At 40.4% G+C, this 20169-nt stretch overlaps 1 long non-coding RNA gene across 1 annotated transcript in view; it reads right to left on the bottom strand.

Moving 5' to 3' along the window:
- Positions 1-208: 208 nt before the first annotated feature.
- LOC117946624 overlaps positions 209-20169 on the bottom strand; it is a 22539-nt gene continuing 2578 nt past the window's right edge. Inside the window, exons 2-4 of the long non-coding RNA XR_004657062.1 lie at positions 18633-18634; positions 8364-8370; positions 209-223 (exon numbers count right to left, since the gene is read on the bottom strand). This is a non-coding gene — a long non-coding RNA (uncharacterized LOC117946624). The remainder of the gene's footprint in view (positions 224-8363; positions 8371-18632; positions 18635-20169) is intronic.

Below are 20169 nucleotides of genomic sequence, written 5' to 3'. Positions count from 1 at the left end.
TAAGACATTCTAGTTTAGATGAGCCCAAGGCCTCAATGTAGTTAGTCTGGATCAAGGGAAGTACATGTACCCCTCCTGTTGTCCTCAGGTCAAATTAACCCCTTAGAAAATGTCTATATCTGAAATATGGGTTTCTTTTTAACCAAATTACCACAAAAAAATGGATTGGATTCCATACAACGCTCTTTGCAAATACAGTTGATCACTTTCATTCCTGACTAAACTCATCAGTACGTTCCTCTGATCTTAACTATGAGTCAAAAGAATTCATAATTTCTGCTTTTTTTTTACTCAAATATTAGGTATAATTCTGTATAAATGAGGGTTATTGACCGTGAATTCCAGTAGTAAGGTGGTGTTAGTGAAGACTTAATAAAGTCCTAAAAGGGATGAAAATGACATTTTTTTTGTTAGTTTTTGACCCAGAAGGACAACACAAGGGTTACAAAATAAAGCCAAAAGTCACATGTCCCTCACCTTCTGCTCTCCATGTGTTGACTTGAAAAATCCTACAGAATTTTACAAATCTACCTACTGAAATTAGAGGCTTTTGGCTGCTTAACTCAATCAAAAGTGCTGGATGTTTAAGTCTTGATACGTGTACTCTGGCTTTCGACAGTGGCGGCTGTATGATGTGTGCACAAGCAAAAGGACAATCCTGCAGCTTTAATTGTCGAGTAAATTAGGATATTTTCCTTTGCATTAGATCTTCCAACCTCTAATTGCGCTCAACAGGCAAGAAAAGGTACGAAAGGTCCACAATAAATATCCAAAACCGTTTCTGTTTTTAAGAGTAGATTGAGACATATCTTTCATTATTATCTGCTGGTGGTATTGAGATGTAAGATCACGTTCTTACACTGGAGAGCAGATATCCCCTGGATGATTAAAGAGCTTTTTTTCCTCCTAGAAGTTTGAACCAACTTTTAATTCAAGTCCCAAGAGGACCTTGTCTCGATGTTGAACATGGATTTCATTGGGCAAACGCTAATTTCTGACAGAAAAGAAACAACAAGAAAACGTAACTACCTCTTTGGAGTCATGTGCCATCAATTTGGACATAATCCGGAAATAATGATTTAAATGAAACTAACACAAAATCAGTTCACTGTACCTTGCATATTAGCTGAGGAAGTGGGAGAATGATCAGTTTTGAGGATGTGACAGCAGACAAGGCATTCCAGAAATTTGATGTAGGAGAAGTTTGGGAAGCCCAGATATACAGTAGGATCTTAGCAGCACCATCAGATGTACATATTAGAGGATCATCTACATCAAATGTTGGAAACAAATCTAGGTAATATGCACACTCTTCCCTGATTCGCTCTCATGTCTCAATTTTCTATCTCTCCCTTATACAACCCCCTGTATTTTTTCCTTAGTTTCCCCTCCCCCTCCCTGACCCTTCATCTCTCCACCCTCACTCCCACACACACACACACACACACACAAACACACACACACACACACTCTCTCTTTCCATGCCTTTTTCTGCATGGTTGGGCTAATTGAGTATCTAAACAAACTAATTAATCATGGGTGTCCAGCAAAGACGGACAGGTCCAGAGAGGTGATGTTCATCAACTGCCTGCGCACCCCCCCCCCCCCCCCCCCCCCCCCCCCCCCCCCCCCCTTTCCCATTTTGTTTCCTTAATCCCCACTTGCAGTTTATTTTGCTGAATGCGCACATTCACTCCCCCCCCTTCTCCTCCCATCCCACCCGCCCTCCCTCTCCTCAAATCTCTGTGCCATGGCCAAGGTTATACCCGTATACACACTCATTCACTATTTATGATTTTGCATAGAGGATAAGTGCCCCTCTTCACCCCCCCAGTCCCCCCTTTCCTCTTCTCTTAGAGTCAGTGTATTTGGGTACATTAATCAAAAATAATGAATAAAATGATCAGCCTGACAATGTGGCGGCGCCTCCCTCGGTTTCAGGAGGAAAACTGACCAACTTTATTAATCAACATTTCCTGATTAATTGTTACAAAGTGTCATCCATAAATTTCCTTTCATTTTAATAGTACTTTGGCCAACACTAACAACATCCCCCGTGACCACAGATTTATCGAGGCCTTGGCCGATTTGAGAGAGGGAAAAAAGATAGCGGGAGAGAGAGAGAGAGAGAGAGAGACAGATAGAAGAGGAGGTAAGGAAAAACAACATCCCCTTTAACAATGCTTTGAATGCAGGACTGCGACAGTGGGTAGATTTGCAGCTCCTGAACACTTAGTCTTCAGAATTGGCCTAATGGCAGTTTGGGAGCTACAGTGCGGCCCCATGGAGCTCTCGCTCTCTCTCTCTCTCGCTCTCTCTCTCTCTCTCTCCTTCCCCTGATAAGGTGAGGCGGCGGAGTAAACCATTACGGGTGACAGTTTCACTTTTCTCCCCCTAATTACTTGTTCCTGCCCATGTGGCATTTCTTAGAAAAATTTGTTGAATAATGACCGGCATTAAAATGGAGGCTCTTAAGAATTTATACGCACCGGCTTAATTCATCATGTACTTTCTTTATCTCCCGTGTAGATTTATATCCCGGCGTGTCGCAGGGCCCTCTGCCTTGTGACAGGGGCCGTCATCTCCTTAAGGGCACGGCATGTATATCAGTGACTGCTCCCACCCCCCATCCACCCCTGCCCCCGCTCCCACCCACTGCTGCTTTCCATCAGTGGGCATTGCCATGCAGGTAGAGTGGAGACTGCTGGGAGCGTTTGTTTCACTTGTTGTTAAAGGGCCGCGCATATATAGATATGATGGAAAATTAATAAATTGCAGTTTTTTTAATGTATGTAGTCTAAAAGGATACAAGTTCATGTTTATTTTTCCAAACATGACCTTACACTCTGTATTTCACATTGTCGAATTATTCACATTGCCCATTCAGGGTTAACATTTTACATTCTCTCCTTTTTAGTTCAAATGCCATCTTTAAAAACATTTAATAAAACATATGTAGATATATGTTTCAATGTTTTCCATACAACATTAGAAAAAAAAGGAAAAAACTAAACTGTATCTCCCAAGATGACCATGTAGAATGTAAATGTAACATTTTATATGTTTAAGCTTATCTTCCTCAACTTCCTCCATGCTTACCAGAACCATCAGGTGGCAAAACTATAGACTTCAACTCTCTCCATGTTGTACTGTAGAAACTGCTGACAGAAAGTCTCTGAAAATGTGTGTACAATGGCAAATTAATCAATATTACAATGTTAATGAACAACCTGATCTCACATCATTCTGTGAAATGATCACAAACTGTTAACAGCGCATTACGTGGTGGTGTCATGGGATGTGTGAAAAGTCTGTGTGGCCACCACGGAAAGCAATGCCAATGTTAAGTCAATGAGAAGATGACGTAGCCTTATGAGCGACTACAGTAGCGAGTAGTATGAAAGCCAGAAAATCTGCATAAAGAGGTTGGTTGGGTTGGTGAATGTAGAGAACAGTTCTCAAAACCTATGTATATCAGTAAGGTCATTTAAAAAAATATCCCCAACAATATAAACTCGTCAAAACATTTTAAGTCAGGAATCCAACATATTATGAGCAAATTTCAACCAAGCAAGTGAAGCCTTTACAGAAAGATGTTCAGAAGTTGTGTGCCATTATCTAAATCAGTGGTTCCCCAACTTTTTCAGCTCAAGACCCAAAAGAGAAATTTGGTGTCTCCCCGGGACTCAAATTAAAAAAAATACCCCATGAACCATTGTAACATCTACATTTTTGAAACTGTGGACAAAAGACGGAACAAACCATGAATTTAAATTTATATGAAGTATATTTATTCCATCATAAAAGTAACCAAAAACAGAAAAGGTCTCTATTGTCCTCTCTGTCTCTCTGTACCCTCCCATCATCCCACAGTACCAACACCAACATTTTTAAAAATAATGCTGACTTGAATTTAATGAGATGTATGTGGCTGGTTGAAGATATAAACCAGCTGATCTATTCTAGGTTCGGTTTTTGAAAGTGCCCTTCTGAGGTCATGCTGAGCATTCAGTCTGTTCTCTGCCAATTGGCGACCCAATAAAACGGGTCTGCGACCCATTTTGGGTCCCAACCCTAAGTTGGAAAACATTGATCTAAATGATGAAAATATGCCCCATCTCTTTACATACATGACAGCAGGCTTTTCACCCCGCCTTAGACTGTAGGCATTTGGACCAGCTTTCCCTAACACTTCTGCCTTCAGACGTGATCAGTCAACAGGTTGAACCTGGCCTTTAGTCTTGACATATGATTCGCGTAGTTAGCATAGTCACACAGCCATTCAGTGAGCTGCGGTACTCTGTGAGAAAGCATCTTTGTCATTCATTCAGGTTTTTCCTTTTAATTGTCTCCTATGTGTAGCTTTTACTTCCACCAGTTCTAGATGTATAAATTCAGCTTGAAGTGAATAGGAGTAACAAAAATGTAAGGCAACACATGTGGATCAATTTGTGCGTCCACACATAATACAAGGGTATACATATATGTATAATACATGTTTGTATTTGTGTGTATATTATACCCCCGCCCACCTATTTAAGAATGCAGAGTTTTTAAGTTCAGGCATTAGGATGATTAATGTACAGTATCAGGCGAGGCGTTCTGAGAGCCACCTACAGCCCCGCCTTTATTACTGTTGTTTTTTACTATTTCCTTAGGGTAATTTACTACATGCCCTCTGGACTATACCCACTTAGGACAGCTTTCCACTTTCAAGGGCATCATGGTGGGCATCTAATGCAAAGTGCTCTAATGTCTGAATGGATGTATGTAGTGACCTACAGATCCCTCCATTCAGCGCTTGTTCTCCATTTTTAATGCTTTAGTATTTTTCGACTGAAAAACACTTCCATGCCAATGTGTCAAAAGGGGATGATTGGAACTGGTGAAGACATTAAGTCGGCCCTCAATCTATTAACAAAAGGCAGCACACTATAATGGATAGTCTCCATTTGTGTGCATTCAAGTCCTATTTATGCATGTTACTACCTTCCCTGAAGTCCTTGTGCTTTCTGGGCTTGCAGATTTTCTTTGGATCGTGGTGGCCCCTGGATCATGTTTGCAACTGCTGCCGTGGTCCTGCTCAATGCCCTGCTTTGCCCAAAACTACTACTACCTTTATTACTAATCATAGTCCTATTATCTATACTGTTACTACGACTGCAACTGATCGTGTAGTTCCATTACCCCCACTTCCATGATTATAATAAGTCTGTTCTATATTTCTGTGTGTCTCTCTCTCTCCCTGGCTCTCTCTCTCTCACTGTTTGTGTCTCTATTTCTCTCTCTGGCCGCCCATCGAGATCCAGGGTTTGTTTAAGGGTTTCCCCCTGAAAGTTTTTACTCGCCAACACGACACTGAAAATAGTTGGGTAGATTATTAAGTAGCTCTATGGTGCAATGGACAGCGCATTGGATTTCTAGGTCTCACCCGAAAGTGATTAAAATGTTGTGCGTTCGTCATGTTTACCGGATTTCCCTCTTGGGATCAAAAAAGTATTTCTGACTCTGACTATAGAGTGCCGTCCAAACCTACTCTACCTGTAGTAAGTGTCATTAAATAACTTCTCTTGTGATTTGACACGATTAAGAAAATGTAGTATCCCTAAAACGTTTGTCCATAGTAGATGATTCAGCACCTCATGATTTACACCCCATGCCAACATTTAGTTAAAACGCAGAACATTTTTTGCCACACACTGTATGTAGTGAGGTGGAAAGTGAGAGCATTGCGGAAGGGGTTGTGTATGGCTGTGTGGTGGGAGAGTGGAGTTTAGATCCAGACCTGCAATCAATGTTCACTTGTATTTATTTTTAAATTTTTACTGTAACAATTATAGCGTGATCATAAATCATTTGCTATAGCCCCAACCTTTCCCTGACCTCAACCACACTGTAGTGGCCTTGTGCTGAGATTATAGAACACATTTGGAAATTCATGGCATTGAACACATCCCAGGATTTTGCAGAATCATCCAATATTTTCCAGTCCAGATGAGATGTGATTTTTGTTTCAGGTGGAAGAATGTGAAGACGACTTGATTCTAAGATTACTTTGCCACTGTTCCACTAACACCACGCCTTCTGCCTTACTAGTCTTCTAGCATCATGTGACGTCCTAAATCCCCCTAGCACCTGTAGTCCACTCTGCATTGTCACATAAACACAATTACAGATAACTAACATAAATCATACAAAGAAAACATGTCAATGTTGTGACCAACTGTTGCACGAAACTGAAGCCCAAATCAGGATTGTTCCTGAGATTAAATGTAAAACTGAAGCGAGCAAAGTGAAAGTTCTAAAACTACACTGTGAAAATACTTTGTGACAAGTAAAGGTCCTGCAGTAAAAATACAAAATAAAAGAAGGTATATAAGTATTATCAGTCATTGTAAGTGTAAGTATGAGAAAATATTCCATTATTATTATCATTAAAAAACATCATGAAATGTTGATTCCAAATAAGAAAATGATTCCACCGGAATTGTAATTTTCAAAACCGGTTCTCAATGCCCAATCCTAGCAAATGAGCGTGTTAAATCCAATGGGAGAAGTGAACATGAACACAGATTATGGCCGATTCTTTTGCCTCATAGTCACCAAAGTAAATATCGGACCCCTTCACAAGCCATATCCAGAACATTTGAAAATAAACTGGTATTTTTCAGACAGACGCATCAGGAGAACATAAATTGATGGTTTGAGACCTGCTGTTGTCTCAAGGCCCTGAGGCACCAAGCCGACGACAGGGGACTACTGGCAATGACGTCCAACCGTGGCATCGCCTCTCTTCAAATTTTTGCCATTTTCGCCAAAAATAGCACTGGACCACACCGCAGACACTAGAGCCCGGCCGACGAAGAATTTTCAGGCCGATACAATACGAATATTTGGTCATTTTAAAATCTGATATGCTGATATATCAGCCGATATACTGTATGTTTAAAAAGAAAATACAAAAATGAAATACAAAACAAACAGATTTCCGTAACATTTATTATTTTTAGTTATTTGTGAGTTCTCACTGAAATATATAATAAAAATGTGTTTTAGTGTCACAACAGAACATGAAAATATATGAAAGGTCTGATAAAGAAAATGTATAAAAATACAAACTTAATATATGAAACTTAAAGTCCTTTGAACGAAAACACATTGACAAAAATAAAATCAGTGTTGCTAACAGGGACATTGTAGCGCCTCCTCTGGTGGACAGACCATGCAACGCCATCACTAACAGGGACGTTGTAGAGCGTCCTCCGGTGGAATGACTATGCAACGCCATCACCAACAAGGACGTTGTAGAGCGTCCTCTGGTGGACAGACTATGCAACGCCATCACTAACAGGGACGTTGTAGAGCATCCTCTGGTGGACAGACTATGCAACGCCATCACTAACAGGGACGTTGTAGAGCATCCTCTGGTGGACAGACTATGCAACGCCATCACTAACAGGGACGTTGTAGAGCATCTTCTGGTGGACAGACTTTGCAACGCCATCACTAACAGGGATGTTATAGAGCGTCCTCTGGTGGACAGACTGTGCAACACCATCACTAACAGGGACGTTGCGGAACGTCCTCCGGTGGACAGACTATGCAATGCCATCACTAAAAGTGACCTTGTAGAGCGTCCTGCTGTGGACAGACTATGCAATGCCATCCCTAAAAGTGACCTTGTAGAGCGTCCTCTGGTGGACAGACTATGCAACGGCAATGCTCCTAACATGACAGTATTTTTAAAATGCAGACTTTTTTAAATCGGCCATTACAAATGCACAGACCGATATATCAGAAAATGCCTAATATCGGCGGATGATATCGGCCCACCAATGTATCGGTCGGGGTCTAGCAGAGACTACAGCCGACGGCCAAGTACCATGTACTTTGTGCGCAGGCCTGCGTGAGAGGAAATAACTCTCCGTACCAGCAGGCGGCGGTAATCTATTCATCATTCAACAAGGGAAACTAGGTGACGTTGCTATGAGACCCACAAAAGCAGCTTTTGCTTGATCGGCGGAAGAACCGAACAGAGCCCACTGTCCCTCCCCTTCACTCCCCGACGAGAAGACAGCAGAAACTGGGAGATGGCTAACCAGACTGTCCCTCTCCCGGTCTGTCATCTGTTCTCTTGGAAGAAAAGTCTCCCTACAGATGGAGCGACCGCATGTCTTGTTAGCTAACGTCAGCTTGCTAATTTAACCCACCCAACACGCCTTCCTCACACACTGGTTACAGAAAATTAGCCAAACTAAATTGTCACTCATATATAGCAATGGTCATTTCTTCGATTTAACAAGAGTTGAGAATTTAACATTACGTTCTTTCTTCTTATCTTTGATATAATCCATAGTCATGACCTTTGACCTTTTAAAACAAGCAACCCTAACCATCCATCATTTGCCTTTGTGGGGCAAATAAATCTGAATTCATGACCTAAAGGGAAATGCTCTTCTGCGGTCTTCCTTTATGAAAACAACCTCCAACGAATCGATTCCTGAAATGAAAGATGGAAGGAAGAATATGATAATACACCGCAGGTAGTGGGAAATGGTTGTATAATTAAATGTAGTGGTAAAAACAATCTATCTGGAGTATTATTTAGGCACATACACAAACAAAACACACAAATAGCAGCGCTGTATGTATCAATCAGGTGTGACAGCGTTTAAGTGTGAGGCTGTGACATGACAGGAGCTTCCTGCCAGGAGGCTTGTCTTTCTAATGACAGCCACTGAACGGAACAGAGACAATCTGGGAGGCACATACACACACACACACACACACACAGACACACACACGCGTACACACGCGCACACTCGGCCTTTGCCTCGATCTCTCTCTTTGATAACTATCACTGTCAAGGGGAGACAGAGCCCAATGTATGACAATTTGTTCATTATCATAGTGAATAGATTTTCACAGGTTCCCCCGCCAGTCTGCCACTGGCGGATAGATGAATATCAAACAGGCCTCTCCTTTGTCCTAGGGGCCAAATTTAGGAAATAACATCTCATCCTGCTCTCTGCCTGCCTCTCTCTCTCTCTCTATCCTTCCCACTAGGACCAGTGACACCTCAAAGTACCCATCACTCAGCCCAGTGTGTGTGTGTGTATGTGTGTTCTTGTGAGAGAGAGCGAGAGAGAGAGAGAGAAACACTCAACTAGTATGCACAAGAAAACAAGCAGTCCTTATGAAAATTAAGAATTAGATAATAGCATCTTGATGATATAATAAGAAATGGCCCTAAAATCAGAGTTTGATTAAACACTACTGTAGTTTTACAAGACACAACTAATAAAATCGACTTCCATGTAATATTTGGCATGAAAGTAGTACTCATTATGACATCATGTAGTATAATAATTATGCATTTCTCATGCAAAAGTAATCACAAAATAAAAACGTAATAAAGACTGCACCTACTTTCTGTCTACAGCGCATTGAACTTCAACAAATCGCTTTGCACTTGTCTTGGTCATTGTCAATGAAAAATAAAAAATGATAACTCACTGTTGCATTAGAAAAAGTGTGTCGTTCTTCATTTTAAGGTTATTGTTTCTCAAATAAGCACAGCATGTAGCCAGCTTGGCCATCTTGTCATCAAAAATAAAAATAAGTGCTTTCAAATTTCACAGACCAATACATTTCAATCAGAAGAGATGTGATTGCAGATATGGAAAGGTTTATTGTACATAAGCATAATACAATTTACAGTTTCTGAAACTTAGGCTCCATTGTTATAGAAGACTTTGCAAAAGAGTTAAGGAAGTCAAGACAATCCCCCCCCCCCAATGGAGTCTAGACACTGGTGGTGGCGGTGAAGGAGCCCAAAGACAAGACCGAAGAAGTGGACGTAGGGTCCAGCAGGAGGAAGACCCGGGGTATGGAGCTAGAACAGTGACAGTAACCTGTGGTATTGAAAATAAAATTTGGCATTGAAACAACAAATATTGGCATTGAAAACTGTTGAACTGAAGTATAAAACACAAACATCAAAAAGTAATAATCTCATAATCCTATGATATTATTTTACTTTGACGTTTGTTTGCATCATGATGGGTTTTTCAATGTCAATTTAAATTTTTTCTTGATGTCTGTGTCTTTTCAAAGACAGTTTTTTTATTTGTGGAACTTGGAACTATAAACCATCTTTGAGGATTAGTTCAGCAACTTAAAGGAATAGTTCCACATTTTAGAAACTAAGGTTATTGGCTTTCTTGGCAAGAGTTGGATGAGGAGATTGATACAACGCTTATATGTGTATGTTACAAACATGTATAAAATCATCAGCTGCTTAGCTAAAAACAGCAAGCCTGGCTCTGTCTACCACAATTTATCTATTTATTACATCATTTATTTAATGTGAAGTGTAATGGAAACCAAGGTATGTGTCGGCTTATTTCATGGCCGGGAGCAGTGACTTCAGCATGTTACTTGAGCGTAACTTTTCACAGATTACATAAACAATAAGTAATGTTTGAGCGTCCAAGGTTCTGATCGGGTTTTCCTTTTAGACCTTTGGACAGAGCCACGTTAGCTGTTTCCAGTCTTCATGCCGAGCTGTGGCTTGATATTTACCGGACAAACACTACAGTGGTACTGATCTTCTCATCTAATTCTCCAAAAAGGCAAAACTATTTCAGTCAGGAGAGACATGTTTGCAGATATGCAAAAAGTTTATTGTATGTTGTTGTACAGTCATTGGCGATTAGACTCCATGGTTATACTAATAGTGCTTATATAGGGATAGAAAACCATAACATCCCCCCCAATGGAATCTAGACACCGGTGGAGGTGACGAAGGAGCCCAAAGACCAGACCAAAGGAGGCTCCGGATCGGTCAACTGGATTAGATAACTAGTGGTGGAAGGGGGTTGGAGGGTTGTACTCTGCCTGAAACAACAGCTGTTAGCAAAGGGAGAAACAGATTTTAAAGCAGGTTGTGATTGGCCCTTGAAATTTGTGTACAATTCTGATTGGTTTAGCAGGAAGGTGAACGCCTCCAACACCGGATTCGATTTAAGAAGAGAGCATTGATTAAGAGTCAGGCCATCCTGAAAGACTTTACACTGAGCTACATTTCAATCAGGAAAGACTTGTTTGAAGATGTGCAAAAGTTATATACAGCATGATAAAATGTACAGTTATTTCGATAACAGCTGATTTAATTTAGAATCATCGCTTAAAAGAAGAACTTATGCTGAGCTACATTTCTTTAAATTGCTTTCATTCAACACAATGTCACACATTTAGAACATTTTAATTTGCAAACTAACAAACTGATTTACCACGCATGAACATGGACACATTAAACCATTTGAAAATAGTTAATCCTCATGTTGTCCTTGGATCAAATCGACCCATTTTCTCTATATAAATGTTTTTTTAACTACCCAAAATAACATGATTGATTACAGTTCAGTACAATCTCTACTTTCATTAGTTTTGGTTTGTCATATTCAATTTTATAGCATTTGAAAAACAAATTTAAGGGTTTCTGAAATAGTATTGAGTAAAAGTTGACATATTCCAGTCTGTGATTATCATCAACATCCATTCCTTTAATTTTAGTCTAAATAATTCCTAATTTCTGCTTTTCTAGATCAAACATTAGGTATAATTTCCTACAAATGAGGTTTATTGACCATAAATTCCCAAACAATTGTAAAACTAAAGGTAATAAGTTAGTGTTACGTAGTGTTGAAAACGTTAAAAAAAAGTGTCAAAAGCGTTGAAAAAAGGGACAAAAATGTGAGAAAAACTTTAGAAAAAAAGCTTTCCCACAATCCATGACGCTGTCAGTGCTCAGCTTTCCAAAGGGTGTGTATGGGGGGGGGGGGGCAATGTATAAACTCTGCAGGGTGCCCCAACGTTTGCCGTTTTTTGGTTTTCTGTTATTTTGAAAGTGTAAATGATGAAAATAAAAAAAACTTTTTGCAACATATTATACAAAGGTCTAATCTGTCATTTGATGCCTTTTGGAGATTTTTCCATCTTTTCTTGGCTTTTCAATGCAAATTAATACAAAATTGTACCATGGGTGCCCAAACTTTTGCCAAAAAGCGTTGAAAAAGGGACAACAATGTGAGAAAAACTTAAACACATTGAGAAAAATCGTCAACAAAAGTGTTGGTTATTTTGACGGGAAGACAACACAAGGGTTAATCATAATAAGTGTTAGCCCAAGCTTTCCCTTCTGCAAAGTCTGGAATAACATTGAAATTAGAATGAGTGCACTTTTAAGTCACCAAACAACATCTTTCATTCCTTTTTTCAGAAACAGAAGCCTATAACTAAATAACGCAGTTTCTTGCTATTGGGTCAATCGAGGAAGCACACAGGTTGCCATGGATGCCGGGCCTGTCCGTTCCTTCGGAGCGCGCTCAGCTGACCGTGGCGGCCCATAATTAAAAGCTCCTGGAGGACAGCAGACACTATAGAGATGCCAGACCTGTCAGGACCTGGCAACACAACGATACCTGGTCCTCATAGACACACAAAGGCCGGCAACTCTTTCTCTCTCTATCACACCCACACACATTACATAGAAGAAATGAAGAAGGGACGCGAGGGAAAACAATCAGAAGTAGTAGCAGGTTTATTTGAAGCAGTGGGGCTTGAACGTTTGAACACCCCAGATATAAAATGTATATTAATGTGCATAAAGAAGCCAAGAAAAGATGGCAAAATCTCCAAAAGGCATCATATGACAGATTAGACCTTTGTACGATATGTCACAAAAAGTTAGATTTTATTTCCATCATTTACACTTTCAAAATAAAAGAAAACCAAACAATGGCGTCTGCATTTCAGACAAGGATGAGAACAATCCATGACGCTGTCAGGTCTCAGCTTTCCAAACGGGCGGGCGGGGGACGGGTATTAAGTCTTCAAGGGTGCCCAAACTTTTGCCATTTTTTAGTTTTCTGTTATTTTGAAAGTGTAAATGATGGAAATGGATATGAAAAAAACTTTTTGTGACATATTATACAAAGGTCCAATCTGTCATTTGATGCCTTTTGGAGATTTTGCCATCTTTTATTGGCTTCTTTATGCACATTAATACAAAAATGTACCATGGGTGCCCAAAGTTTTGAGCCCCACTGTATATATAATCAAAATCACAGATAAATAAGGTCATAGATAGATAGATATATAGATAGATAGATAGATAGATAGATAGATAGATATTTATTGATCCCAAGAAAAATAGGAAATGACGGTGTTACAACAGCAAAATCAGTCACACAGCACAGAATATAAATATAAATGAAATACTAGGAACATTATAAATATCTTCAATATACATACAATAATAATACAATATACAATATACATGAAATAATAATAATTGTCTTGCACTTCTCAGCACAGTCATCCAAAATGATTGAAAGTTATTCAAACAAAACATGCCCATGTTCAAAAAGGAGTAGGAAGAAGTTCATAAACCACATCAGATCCGACCCCCTTTTTTCTACTTTTATTGTTTAGTAAATACAAAATCTTATGCTTCACTTATATACACATCATAGACAAAGATGTACATACCTACACACATTAACACTGTGTTTTCTTTTCTTCCTTTTCTTCTTCTTTCAATGAAGCAGAAAAAAGGATTTTAAAAGCAAAAGTTCATCACTCTGTTTTTTTTACATCTCCTTCTCTCCTTCATCCTCTCTGCATTGAGTGTATGTATTTAGGATTGTTGCTTTTTTCAAGTATCACACTCAGCCCGCATAAAAGCAACGCCAACAATCCCTTTTACCTGCAAAGTTTCTTTTTCTACAGTGGGATAATTTATGAAAATGAAAATGACTTTTTGCTCATTTTGTTTAATGTATGCACTTTACCAATTAATAACCCAAGCGCTGGGAGATTTTGAACTAAAGGCCATTCATTTGTATAAATCTGCCAAGCTCTGACAGCAAGGGATTTTTTTAAACTGATCGGAGGGAAAGTGAAATTATTCTCTAGCCTCGGGTTAAATATTACTTTTCTCCAGGACTTTGCCGGGTCCGCTTGCTCCTCGCTGCTTTTCTGACCTTGTCATTGATCTACCTCCACCTCACTTGCTTTCTATCTGCTTTTGTCTCACTGCGTTTTCTTCTTGCATTATTTGTGCTCCGTTCGTTGGTAATCGGGGAGAGGTGTGTTTTGTTGTGAGTGGCCTCAAGGCCTTTTGAAACAGCTCCTTGTGAATCAAAATGCTCGTCCTGCCATGGCTGAAGGAGGACCAGAACGTCCTCACGCCTCGGTGAAAGAAGAACCGTTTTAAACTGCATTCGGATTTGATTCATCTCATCTATTTCTGACATTATTTCCCAATTGAAAGGCTGGATTAGATTAGATTAGATTAGATTCAACTTTATTGTCCATGTACAGGTACAATGCAACAAAATGCAGTTTAGATAGAGTCTCCGTCTGGATTAGCTTCTTAATTTAGGGTAGATACTGGAAACAGCAAGCCTGGCCATATCTACCATAATCTATCTCAAATAATGTGAAGTGTAAAGGAAACCAAGTTATATGTCGGCCTATTTCTTGGCCGGGAGCACTGACTTCAGGATGTTACTTGAGTGAAACTTCAAGGCCTCAAGGCCTTTTGAAACAGCTCCTTGTCAATCAAAATGCTCGTCCTGCCATGGCTGAAGGAGGACCAGAATGTCCTCACGCCTTGGTGAAAAAAGAACCTCTGTTAAAGTGCATTCGGATCTGATTCATCTCATCTATTTCTGACATTAATTCCCAATTGAAAGTCTGGATTAGGGAAAGATTGTCTTCTACCAAGAGGAGGGACCCAAACTTTGCTCTGGTGTCCAAGGCAAGCACACTCTACGTGATTCTCATGTCAATTTGGATTGGGACATTAGCTCTCTGGCAAATATGTCCATTTCATCACTGCAATGACAAAAACAGTTTCATGCATCTTTCATACATCTTTGAACATGTTTTTCTAAACAGCAGGCTTCCTGCAGGTGTCTTCCAGGATAAATCATCTGGCACACCCGACTGATGCATTTGAAATGTTCAGTCCGTTGGAATAAATAGAGGAAGAACTTAAAGCCACTGATCAGAGAGCCGCCATGGCTCAACCAATCAGTGAAAAGAGCATTACCAATAGACATCCAAACTAGGAAAGACAGAAGCAACACGTTCTCAGTCCCAACTCGCTAACATACTGACGCTTGGTCAGGACCCCTTGGCATCATATTTTTAAAACCATTAGTTCAAGTTAGGGAAATGATCATGGGTGGTGGGTGTTTAAAAGATGGAGGTATAAGTGACAGACGGGGCGAGAACGGGACATGGGCTTTAAATCCAGACCTCACTGCAACCCAAATATTCTAATAACCCAGTTTTTCCTGAAAAAAATGATGTTCAAATCTTGACTCTAGACCACAGGGTTGATGTATTACAAGCTTTTTTATAAAATAAATCCAGACGGAAAATAAACTGTAAAAATGGCCTCAGGGCCCCCAGAGTTAACATCCTTGATTTTACTCCCTAACAGTGTTGATACAATGTCATCTCTTTAAGTCATCGTGTTACTGCATCGCCACAGAAACCCTTCCGACACACTTTTTCACTGCTTTTCTGACGTTTCTTAGCACTTTTCAGATGTGTATTTTGTTGAATGTAAGAAGCTAAATGTGTTCTATTGTATTTTCTTTCTTTTAAGCCATCTTAAACCTGTAAGATGTCGATGTGAGGGCGCCTAGATAGCTCAGTTGGTGGAGGGGGGGCATATGTAGAGGTTTACTCCTCGAAGCAGCGGGTGGGGGTTCAACTTAGATCTGCGGCCCTTTGCTGCATGTCATTCTCCATGGGAGTGATAACAGCACGATACAATCACTAGACACCTCCCGATACGATATCATCACGATATTTTTGCGAATTTAAATATATTGCAATGCAATGTTCTGCGATATATTGCAATGTTTTCCAACTTCTAATTTTTCCCAGTTTCAAATGAAGTCCCTTTGTCAACATCTGTTTCATCCAAAAAGAAACATTTCTCTGTTTGTTCATTTCACTTCAGTTTTATAGCTGCAAAATGCGATAGTCAATCAGACAAATTGACCAACAGCTATATAATAAAAGATTGATACTTGGTGCCTGTGAATCAATACATTATTTCTACTGAAAATATCGCAATACTATGCTGTATCAGTTTTCCCCACACCCCTACTGAACTACTACAAACTACAATTTTTTTTTAGTCACTGTTCCATTATCTTTAGCTGTGACTGTTATTGCCACTCTTCCTTACACCCTCAACCGGCCCCGTCAGACTCCGCCTACAAAGAGCCTGGGTCTGTCCCAGGTTTCTTCCTAAAAGGCAGTTTCTCCTCACCACAGTCGCACTGTTGCTTGCACTAGAGGGAACTACTGGAGCTGTTGTAAATGATGTGGTCTAGTGTGGTCTAGACACTGTAAAGTGTCTTGAGATAACTCTTGTTATGAATTGAGACTACAAATAAAATTGAATTGAATTGAACACACTGGCACTAAAGATTCAGGGATCAGCACAAACTGATTCCAACTCAAAATGCCCGTTTCTTTCAAAGAACTACTAGATATCCTCTACCAGATTTTAAATCCCCCATCATTCCAGCGTTGTGCTTCTTTAAGCCTTCTCACCTGGCTGCTGCTGCTGCTGCTGCGGCGGCGGCATCCGGATTGGGTATCTAGATCACAGCCATTTAGAGCCCTTCATTCATCATGTACGCCAGATTTAAAACAAGGCAAACAGAGGCAGCCGCAACACTCGGCCTGCCCGACAAACCCCGACCAGGTTCTGGGTCAAGGAAAGGATTCTCTTCTTGCACCCAAATGCTGAAAGACGTTTTAAACCAAATACAAATAAGACAATAGAAACAGTTGCATAGGGCTGCACGATAGGAGGAGAAAATCTAATTGCGATGATTTTGACTGATTGGAGGGAATTATCATTTTTGCATCTCATTCTCATTGACATATTTTTGTCACTGTAGTGGGATTTTTGCGAAGATCTGTACCAAGTAAAGATGTTTTCTTTAGTCTGTATGATGTGATGATGATTTGCAGGCCTGGGTGTCTCTGCTGCACCACACATCTTCATTCAGAATAGTTTGACACATATTTTGACACATTGCACCACTCTGCGATTTGGAAATTGCACTAGTCCATATTGCGATTTCAATACAATTGAAACGCTTATCATACACCTGAATTCTTTTTTTATTAACTATTTAAATAGCTTTCCTAGCTCATAGTGAGATGACAACATATCCATAGTTAAAATTTCTCTCTGGTCTTCTTGAAACCAATACACAATGTAAAAAAATGCTTATGGTGGCTTTAATAACACAGTGGTTTCATTTCTAACAATCATAAAGTAATAAGACATCCCTCTCATTCAGGAGCACACATACAGCACTGGTTTTACAGCGGGTTATTTACAATTAATCATGATAATAAAACTGAATCTGTTACACAGCAGAACTGTCGCTGTCTTCCAGTGCATCAACACTATTTCTTTTATTCAGTTTCCTAATTTCCATCCACCTCTAGAGCTCCATCCTCCATTCTTCCCCTCCTTCTCCTGCCCTCTCCTCCGAGTCGTAGTTTTTTTAAGTTCAGATTCTGAGAGCATGTCTTCATTAGCTGCATTAACATTCACAGGCTGTAGTAAATTCTGACAGTGAAAAGGTCCCCGTAACCTTTAGTTGTGCAGAAATTTACTTCCCAAGAAAATTACAGCTGGCACTGTCTTAATTAATGCCCGCTTTCTTCTCCTGAAAACCCTGAGCCTGTCAGCTGGAGGAGGAGATGAGGAGGAAGAAGAAAATGAGAAAAACAGAGTGGAAAGAAGAGAAAAAGAGAAAAGCGGGAGAAAGAATACGGGAGTTATTTCACTCGACTAAATGGTTTTACTTACAGACACGGGGCGGCGTGGTAAGACGAGACGGCGCTCAGGAATAAAGAGTGGGGAACCGCAGCAGCATTTCACAATATTGCTGTTTGTTGTGGTGTTTATGTGCGAGTTTGCGGTTGTCGTCGCTCAGAGGCTGGCTATTCCCCAAGTAAGTAGATTCAAATCTACACTATCTCGTGCACAACTCCCATCTACTCTCTCTCTCTCATTCTCTGCTTATTGTCATCCAAAGTGGTATGAGAGAGACACAAGTGTGGGGGGTGTCTTTGGAGGAAACTAATACATATTTTATCCCAGGCTATCTCCTGGGTGCACATTCTTTGTTCCAGGCCCTAAGAGGAAGAGAATGGCTAAAGAACCAGAAATCCATCTTCACACTGGGGAAGCACAGCGTCGCAATCCTGCCCTGATTGGGCCACAAACAAATTAGAATAAATACCAACATCCGTCTGCATGGCAAATAGTGCTAAATGTGTGTGTGTGTGGGAAGAGGTTGTGTGAGAGGCTTTTTAGCTTTCAGTGGGGGGCAAAGAATCACGCTCAGTGATAGTCCCCGTCCCTAATTGTCCAAGCGAGCTCCACTCACGGCTTGATCATCTTTCTCTCGCTCAGTGTGGGTGCCTCTCTCCCCCCTTTTTTCCTACGTCTCCCCCACCGGCGCTCTCTCCTCCGTCCATCTCCGCGGATGCTAATTAGAGAAGCGAGTCACAGCTCTGTTGATAGACAAATGTCAGCAAGAGTCTCCGGTCGCCTGGTAATTGCCTGAATCAAAGCCTCCGGGTGAGCAAAGACAATGAGGAGACGAGACATGGTACACTCTGAGGGGTGTCCGTCCATCCGTCCTCCCGTCTGCTTGCATCTCTAAGCCAAATTGTCCTGGAAATCACAGACATTGCAACATTTTTGCAGAAACACATGGAAATGGTGTGAGACATCTGTGTTGACAGACTACATTTGAGGTGTGCATATGCGTATCTGTTAAAAACCAAAATGTGTGTTGTTGAGATATTAGACCCACAGGATATACATACTGACTGGGACCGCTAATCCAGAAATAAGAGCGCAAAGATCTGTAGGGAGGAGGACAATTAGGTCCTTAAAGACAAGGCCTTTTAGCAGGGAGCAGAGTCTGTAAAACACAGGGCCAACCCCCTAATCTTACCCTCAACATCTGAACGCAGAAGACTCTCACCCAGGAAACAGGTGTCTTTATCCCGGGAGTCCAACGTAATGGAAGCAGTGTTTGAAGATAAGATAAGATGATACTTTATTCATCCCACAATGGGGAAATTCCCTTGTTACAGCAGCATTTTTCTCCATTTTTAATCCAAACCACAACCTTTTCACTACTCTTACATAGTCATGTTGGTGCCTAAACTTATCCCTTATCAGAACAGTCACCTACCGCTACGGCAATGGCCGCTGTAACGACTCTAGGACAAGATAAGATGATACTTTGTTCATCCCACAATGGGGAAATTCCCTAGTTAAAAGAGCATTTTTCTACAGTAAAAAACAACAACAAACCAACAGACAATGTGCAAAAAGTACTGACGGAATGTAAAGTGTAAAGTGGCATTGTAGAAAAGATATTGTAAGTGAAGTTAGGTGGCCATAGTACAAAAGTAATGCAAAGCAAGTGAATAAGTGACTTGAAATTAAATATATTGTACAGTACAGGCCACAGGTTTGGTTACACCTTCTCACTGAAGGCATCAAAACTATGAACGAACACATATGGAATTATGTACTTAACAAAAAAATGTGAAAATGATGAAAATTGAAAATTCATGTTACTGTGAAACTTTTGGCCTGTACTGTATGTAATGAAGTAAAAATAGCAAAAGTAATTCACCGAATTATAGATGATATTGAGTTCAACCATAGTATAAATAAGTACTCAGAGGGAAAAAATATAAATACAGATACTAAAAATATACATAGAGCCATGGTGAGTGGTGAAAGTAGAACATGTGTTAGGTGGTGCAGGTGTTGTCTGACAGCGACCAGGATGACTCTAACCTCACTACGACCAGTAGCCAGCACACAAGGACCTTTTCACGGCCAAACTTAAAGGACAATTCCGTTGCAAAATGAACCCTAGTGGTTAATACCACATGGGTAATGAGTCGTTCTATGGGACATGTTTTTTGGGGGGTGGCAGTAACTCAGTCCGAAGTGTGGATCGGTAGCTGGAGAGATGCCACTTCACCTCCTGGGCACTGCCAGGTGCCCTGCCCTTGAGC

The sequence above is a fragment of the Etheostoma cragini genome, chromosome 1, assembly GCF_013103735.1.
Source record: "Etheostoma cragini isolate CJK2018 chromosome 1, CSU_Ecrag_1.0, whole genome shotgun sequence".
In the NCBI taxonomy this organism is placed as follows: Eukaryota; Metazoa; Chordata; class Actinopteri; order Perciformes; family Percidae; genus Etheostoma; species Etheostoma cragini.
This window is presented reverse-complemented; position numbering and strand designations above follow the sequence as displayed.